This window comes from Falco peregrinus, chromosome 5 (assembly GCF_023634155.1).
Source record: "Falco peregrinus isolate bFalPer1 chromosome 5, bFalPer1.pri, whole genome shotgun sequence".
Lineage (NCBI taxonomy): Eukaryota > Metazoa > Chordata > Aves > Falconiformes > Falconidae > Falco > Falco peregrinus.
This window is the reverse complement of record NC_073725.1, coordinates 58,943,397-58,951,682: the sequence shown is the minus strand read 5'-3', so window position 1 is coordinate 58,951,682 and position 8,286 is coordinate 58,943,397. Positions and strand designations below refer to the sequence as shown.

The 8,286-nt window shown below is 49.5% G+C and overlaps 1 long non-coding RNA gene across 1 annotated transcript; it reads left to right on the top strand.

The window, feature by feature from the left end:
• Nucleotides 1-3,251: 3,251 nt before the first annotated feature.
• On the top strand, nucleotides 3,252-6,647 carry LOC114013096 (uncharacterized). Its single transcript, XR_003555953.2, has 3 exons — nucleotides 3,252-3,376; nucleotides 4,580-4,624; nucleotides 6,449-6,647. It is a non-coding gene; the product is annotated as an uncharacterized LOC114013096 (long non-coding RNA).
• The last annotated feature ends 1,639 nt before the right edge of the window (nucleotides 6,648-8,286 follow it).

Here is an 8,286-nt window from a genome sequence, read left to right as displayed (position 1 = left end):
GAGCTGGGGAAAGTCAGCCTTGCTAGCTTTAAAGTAGAAAGAAAAACAAGCACAGATTTGCAGCCTTTCTGGTTCAGAAAATGAACACAAGCCCTTGGCAAGGGCACAGCCATGGCTGAAAAAACTCTCTTAAAAAATACCTCTAGGAGATGGGAGCACTTCACGGCAAGGCAGGGACCCTGCCTAGGCTGACACTTGCTGTGCTTAACCATTTTGGTGCTAAGTGCTTAGCGAAAGCATCCCCATGTCCTAGAGCTGGGCTGGTAACATTTAATGGTCTGCTCCCACCCCAGGCCATGGATATGAACTGATATAATTTGTATTGGCCCATGGGCCTGGGTTGAGATGCTGCACAAAGAAGAGCAATGTACCTCTTCAACCAAGAATGAGTAATGCAGCTGAAGGAAGGTTTCCAGTCCATGCAGTGGAAAATAGCACAGCCTCAGTGCTGCCTAGTCCTTTATCCATTAGCTTGGATGGATGAAAGGCCACAGGGCTTCTGTTTTAATGATGGATATAATTAGATACAAGGCATTTGTTGAAGCCTTCCCCTTATCACTGCCTTTGTTTTCTTTGTTTTTTCTCTTCTCCTTTTTGACATTTTTGCAGTGCACAGGCTGTGCACAGCCCTCTGCTTATCGCTTCTCACAAAACTGCCTGCCTTAGATAGGGGCTGCTCAAACCCGCCGGGCGGGCGGCTGGCTCTGCGCTTGCGGCAAGTCTGGTCGCTCCACGCAGCTCTGCCTGACAAAACAGGCTGCTGCCACCCTCAAAATTGCTAATTATAGATAAGAGTGAAAGAACAACAGTTCATTCCACTAACGAGAGAGCCGAGCTGTCACGTGTGTGCAGCTAACGGTGTCCAAGGGGCACCTAGGGCATCTCAAGAGTTGTGAGCATGGTGTCGCTGCACAGCATCCCATGGGAGGGATGGGGGAACTTCCCAGCTGGGGATGCTAAGGCAAAGCCAAAGGGTGTTATGCAGACTGGGCTTAGGGTGTCATTTATTGTGGATGAGACAGAGTGCATGGAAGTCCAGTCTGAGACCTGTGCTGGGTCCATGTTTCTGTCTTGCCGAGCAAAAAGTCTCCACTGGCACGTTTGGCATCCGTTCCAGTGCTGAGTGATGCATCCCGAGTGGCGCCGATTGACTAGCACTAACTGCGGCCCCAGGGATTTAAAACCTGATACTTCAAGCATTAAATCATCCCCTGGGAGCTAAAATAGAAGAGCTCCTGAGGACCCCCTCCTCCCGTCCCACCCAGCGGCTGGCACCGTGGCCGACGGTGCTGCTATCTCAGGGAAGGATATGGGGAATGTTCCTCCCCGCTGGGGTTTGTCGGCAAAATGTCCTTCGTGCCAGTGTCTGGCGCCAGATGAATCTGCACATTTCATGTGAGGGGCTGCAATGTCAGAAGTGCTTGTAGGGAGCAGCTGTTGGGGTTTCTTGAGTTCTTCCCTTGCCCAGGTATGTGTGGCTCAGGCTCAGTTTACAGCCTTTCTGCCCCATAAGCTGCACCCCAGGCAGGCAGGGAGGGCTATGGGAGCTGGAAACTTGGAGGGGGAAAATTATTCCTTGTATTCATTTGTACACACTGATCTTTCTAGCCACGGGGGGAATAGGCAAGGCAACAGGGGAAAAAGACTTAAATACGAATCTAAAAATTCACTGACTTCCTCTTCAGCTATAACCCATAAATCACTCAATTGCTTTGTCTCCTGCTGAAGATAATATTACAGGTCTCTTGAACCATAATCATGTTACATCTGACAGCCCACTCCCAACGAGTGGAAAACAAATCACTAACAAAACCCTTCTCCTTCCTTCCTCTGAGAAAACCCCATCTCACCAGTAACACAGCAGCTCTGGCTTGCTCTGCTTTCTATTTAAACCACTATCCTATAGAGAAACAATGCTACCCACCTGCTGTGTCCACCACCTCTGCCGCTGGCACTCCTTCGCAGCCCGGCTCCCATCACCAAACCCAGTGAGCTACCAAGCGCCTGAGTCACCTATTAAAAAAGGAAGCTGCAAGCTCAGCACCAGTCTCCCGGGTCGCCTGGCCAACCACATGTCATCGGCTTTGCTCCCAAAATCAGCCACCCTGAGCAAACACAGCTGCTAAGCAAAGCCCTTTGTGTCCCCGTGTGCGCCCCACGGCGGTCTGTGAGCTGGGGCTTGTGTAATGGGGCCTGAGATCAGCCTGGGGCTCGTACAGGGCTTGCACGAGCTGGAGGGAAAGGGACAGCACAGTGGTGCCAGCTGTGCCAGGGTCCCGTCCCTCTCCATCGCTCACTGAAGGGAGTGATGCTCGGGAGAGCATCCCACCCCAGCTGGCTGAATCCAGCATCCTCCATCACCTGCTCAGTGATGCCTGACATTGCTCCTCTGCAGATCAGCTCTGGGTTTGCCACAGTGGCTGCTGGACCTGGCGTGTCCCACGCCACGTAGCAGAGATGTGTTACGGTCTCAACCTTTGGCTGTTCCACGGCTCACGTGCTGTGAGATATTCGGCACATCCCACAGTGCAGGAGCCAAACCCCAATACTCAAAGGCTGGTGGGAGCAAAGGGAGCTGTGTCCTGGAGTTTCTTAACACCACAGAAATCAGGGCAGGAAAACTGATTTCTTCACATTGTTGAAGGGACTCTATTTTCCAAGGGGATGGAGAGAGGTGAACCGACACAAAAATGCTCCTGGGTTTGTGGTGCTCTGGGCTGGCTGTTTCCTGAGAATTTGGGGCCATTTCTCCTATTCCTCCCTGTCTGAGATGGGTTGTGGGTTACTCCCAATTGGATGGTCACTACCAGTTCAGTCCTCTGACTCAGGCTGTGTGGCTGGACACGTGTCCCCCTTCCCAACTGCTTGCCCCTGGCAGGCATGTCGGTGAAACCTCAACAACTCACTGTCCCCCTCCTGAAGCTGGAAGCCTGTAGCTGCAGGTGGGGACCCCATTTCTAAGCGCCTCTCTCCCTAGATGTGGGAGCTGCATGTGCTGAATCACACCTACCCCATCCTCCTCCCAGCTTTGCCCCCTGGAGAACTGGTCCTCTGACAAAAGGGGCTCCTAAATACTGGCACCGCTCCACGGCTGGGCTGGGGGAATTTGCATGGGTGGGTAAACATCCATAAAAGCTGGCTGGGAAACCAGTGCTGCCGCTTAATCCGGGAGCCTGGCAGCCCATTGGGGTGCTCGGTCAGCAGGGGAAGGTTTAAATCTCTGCCCCCAACCCCTGCGCTGGTGGCCCTGTTCCATGGGGAAGCTCTGCCGGACAGACGCATACTGAAGGTGGTGTGGGGAGCGGGGCAGGCCCCTTGCTGCCCCAGTTTGGATGCTGCTGAAAGGGTGAGTGGTCCTGGGATGCTACAGTGAAGGGTATGTGGGGAAGGGTAGTCCTGGGAGGGTGAGGGTTTGGGGAGGGGAGAGCATCTCTAGCTATTTCTCATCGGCCTCATGACCTGCTCTTGAGGCTTTAGCGCATGTTTAAATGTCATGTGCTATTTTTTTCCGAAGGAAGGGGGAAGAAGGTGGGACAAGGCTGCAGCAGGGAACACTGACGGGATTTTAGGCAGTGTCTAGTAAAGAGTGAGGACCAGTGATGCTCTAAAACATGCTGCTTATCCTTATGGGTACACTCCCTCCTGACCCCCGGATCACACTTTGCTCTGTTTGCAAACTGCAGTGTGTTCTCTCAGTTTCAGTTCTACAAAGGACAGTGACAATTTGATATTCAAGCTTTTTCTTTTTTGCCATGGATTGGCCAATTATGTGAGAGAGGAACAATTATAAACATTTTTTTTTAAAAGGCATCATCTGTTTTTTAACTGTTTTGGTCCAAGTCACCTATTTGTTAGAACTCCATGGGATAGGAATCGACCTTTAAAAGTGAGAACTGAGATTTTCACATGCCTGCCTAACCAACTCAGATGTAAGAACACCCCTGATTACAGTTAGGTAACTAACAAATATACTTTGCAACACTTTTTTTTTCTGATTCCAAACTTTTAGGAGTAGACCTTGTCCTTTCAAATAAGTTTGTACAGCATCTCATGCAATAGATCCCTGGTTTGGAGATGGGGGGCATCTCTGGTATAGATCATGAGTCTAATAACTAACATACATCTAAAAATATAAATCATTCTCTTTTGAAAGGGTTTAAGAAAGATTTTGCGCTGTCTGCAAGCCATATGTTGCAATCACTTGAGCAGCTCTGGCTCATAGAGCTGATATATGAATTCAGGGGTGGGAAATGGGCTGAAACGAAAAGCCCTAGAACCAAAGGAAGGTGATAAACAAATAAGTAAAATAAAATAATCTAACTAAAGAGCAGCTGTGTTGAAGAGGAAATAAGGAATTGCCTACTAAATTATAATCAAACAATTAACATTTGGCACATGTATAAAGTTGCATTTGCAAATCTGAGGGGGTGGGAGGAGGTGAAGGAAAAAACCAGCTTCTGAAGAGCACCTTGTTTCCTGCACTTGAGCTTCAAAATCAGATCTCCAGACAATTTCCAGCACATCTAAACTGAAGGTTCATGATCTTTAGTCACGTCTACAAATGTTTTTGGCTCCTCAGTGTCAGCTGGACTTTCCTTTGCAGAAGGAACATCACAAACTCCAGGTAACTTAAACAGCTCCTGAGAAGAGCTGGGAAAATATAGCCTCAGGGAGGGCTGAGTAACCGCCCCAGGGCAGCTTGGGGCTATTTCTGGGCTTTGCAAAAATCCAGGAATGTGGAGGACTCTATTCCTGGTACCAAAAAATGCGAAGAAGCTCTGCCGAGAGACAGCTGCGAGTGGCATTGCTGGTTGGGGACGTGGCCTTCCCGTGTGGGCCAGCTGCTGTGGGGTTCTCGCTCCTTAGGGAGGGCCTTGAACGCCCCCCGGCTCGGCTGCCCAGCCTTTGGGGTGCCAAGTGCCTAGAGAAGGCGGATGCAGCCCCGACTGCCCGCTCAGCATTGCCACGTTGTTCCTCTGCTATTTGCAAAGAGTTAATAGTGGCAGAGCGGACATTTAATCAATCCCCCCCAGGCTGTGTATGGCTGGGATCTGGGGGTCCAGCACTGCCCTCGGACATGCTGGCCATCCCCTATCGAGCCCAGCTCAAGCCAGCACTGTTCTCATACCCTCCAATAGCTCTTTATGTTATTTCTACAGGAGGGTTTTGCTGAAAAGGTGATGAACACCCCTGCTGGTCACCCAACGAGAGCTGGTTTTATTTCCCTGTTTCTCTATTTCCCCTCTCCTTGCCCGCTGGCTGGCAGCAGGACTATTTTTATCCCTAAGCCCTCTGCCAGGCTTCATGTCCTCTGTGCGCTCTACCTTCCCCCACAGAGCAGCATCCTAGCCCTTGCAGACTGAGTGCAGGATGACAATCCGTGATAGCAGCTTCCCTCCCTCTAATATCCCCTTCCCCAGGGCAAGCAGCACCAAGCTCCCCACTGGAATAACCTCTTCCTGGGGAGAGGGCTTCTTGGCATGCCGCGAATACCAGACCTTTTAAGGGAAGCCCTCTCTAACCACCGCATAGAGATACCTTGGGAACATCTGTGCAGCCATGAGCCCTGTGAGCATCATTGGTTGCCCATCTCTCCTGGGATGCAGAGCACAGCTGGCAGCAGGGCTGTGGCGTGCATCTTTAAGCATTTCTTTGCCGTGCCATGGTGTTTACGCAGGGGCATTGCATGGATACCACGCAGCTCCGAGGAGCTGTTGAGACCCTGCCTTTGCTTTCTATTCTTATTATGGTGTTTCCATGCTGCTGTCGGCTCTTTATCACTGACAGCCAAGAAAACTTAATACTGTTTTGGAAGAAACAGTCACAGCCAAAAAAATTTAGCAGTATCCTTTATAGAGAAAACCCCAACCCACTTGTAGCTATTGAGTTTCCCTGACATTTCCATTTGTTTCTGAATAAGGCAAATTGCCAGTAAGAATAAGGGGGAGGAGAGAAATGATTGGTTTTAAAAGAGTAAAATATCAGGTTGTACAGTACTCAGTGCAGAGATTCTTGCTACCACGTTCAGACCCAGACTTTTGCTGGTGCCAAAGAAGGATTTTCATCCTCCTAGCAACAGGGATAGGGCATCCTCACCTGGTTTCCCCCCCAAAAGAAGTTTTTGTATCCTGCAAATACTGCATCTATTTAAAGGTTGAAAGCAGCCTTTGTGGGATGTTCCTGTGAATGTCCACCCATGTTGGATCACTGAATTGCTACTAGTGGATTATCTACCAGTTTGCCTGTACAAGGACATGGGTTCATATTTTGCTGCTTCTCATCAAGTGCTATCTGTACCTGAGGTATCAACTCCATCTCTCTTTCCCTAAATCCCTGTTTTCTAATAAAAATCTGAAGCTACTTCAGATATTTTTCAGCAATGCTTTGGTGAAAACTGGAAACCGGGAGGGAACTGGTGAAAGTTAAGGAATTTCTGTTATTCTTGCAGCAATCAGCAGGTTGTGCATCTCAGAAGGAAATGTTCACCACCACCAAATGCATGAGCAGAAATGTATGGCTTTGAGTTCAGGCTGCTGGGGTCGGACCCTTCACACAGTGACTGAAGGACAGCACTGAGACCTGGACCTGGAGTCCGAGCTCTCTTCTTCTGGCCGGGACACAGACCTTAGAGATCAAAGGCTTTGCCAAATCAGGTATGAGACACACACATGCACGCACAGGGGTAGATTTTTGGTTCTTTTAAGAGTGGTGCAGGTGTTTTTGGAGTTAACTTCCATACGTGAGCACAAATAGGGAGTGATGTGGCCATATTAATGCTGCTAACCCAGCAGGCTGCTGAAGCCCTTTACTTGGCTTGGGGTCACAAACACATTTCTCAGCCCTTCTTGGAAACCAGGAAAGAAGAGGGAGGGAAAGAAATTCCCTTCTTAACTAATCCTACTCTTTCTCCTGTTCCCTAGGCATGTAAGATAAAGCAAAGCTCATTTCCCTCTGAATTGTCCATCTTTTACTGCCTGTTGCTTAACTGCCTATCAGTCCTGAACACCGTTTTGATCTGGAAGAGATCCCCTTCGCAGTTAGCATCCATGCGGCTCAACTGAGTTCCCTGGGGGTTCTTTGCCCTATTGCTGGTCATGGTGATCAGAGTCATGGTAAACAACAGGTTTTGTTTTCAGGAGAGAGCAGACACTGAGGCCTGGCCCCATGAATTTAAGCCTCAAAGCTAGTCAAGCCAGTTTTTCAGGACAGGGGGAAAGCACACGTGTACAATGCTCTGCTTCTGCCTTAAACATACCCCAAGCGCTCTGGATGACAGTGCTGAACCAGGCCAAAGCCACCATCTGTGGAACACAGAGACAGCACCTTCTGCAGAAGAAGGTGGGATTTATCAAGCTCTGGGCCAACCAAAAAAAATCCACGGCTTTCCATGAGCTTTAACATTGCATTCATAGCATGAGGTGCTAAGCATCCTCATGTGCCCCTGCATTTTAGCATCAGTCTGAGATTCATAGTCATGCAATGCTTCACCCCGCTCTAATCTACCCCAAAATTACTTACAGGGAGGTTGTGGTAGTCCCAGCAGCTGTGTCACGCTGTAGACAGCCCCAGTGGAAAATCTACGGCAGCCCTTAGTGTATCCTGCGAGGAGCCCTGCTCCACTCCCCACACCCTGGCTCCTGTTCACTGCCTCCCAGTGGTCTCTGGCAGCTGGTTTTATCGCCGAGCACTGGGCTATGTTGAGAGGATGAACTACTTGGTCTATTTTTAGGGAAGAGTGAAATTGCTCTTCCACCAGGCTGAGTCAATCATGACTTTTAGCAATCCTAAACAGAGGGTGGGAAAGTCTGGGGGCCTGGCTTATTTTCAGAACTTATTCATTCAAAATACCCCTGGTGTAATCCAGTACGGGACAAGGGATGCTTCCAGGCAGCGGTGCAATGGGGAAGAGGCATTTCCCTGACTCACTGTCATGTCCTCAGGCTGTGGTCTGCACGGCCAGGCTTCCCTTACCTCCAACCACCACCAAAGTTTTAAGGGAAAAGCTGGGAAGGTGACAGCTATTAGCTACAGCTTCTGGTTCCCTATTTCCTCATCAGTTGCAATATTTTAGAATCAAGAAAGAAAACAATAATTTTTGGAAAGTGAGGGGAAGCATGTATGCCAAGAAAGATGATAGAGCTATCTGCTTTATAGTCAGCTGGGAATCACCCCCATCCTTGCAGTCCCACTGTTAGCAATGTGGTGCTGCGGGTAGCAGCTCTGGTAGGTGTTTGGAGAGGGATAATAATAAAGTACTCGGCCCCAGAAGGCTCTCAATGGCCTCAA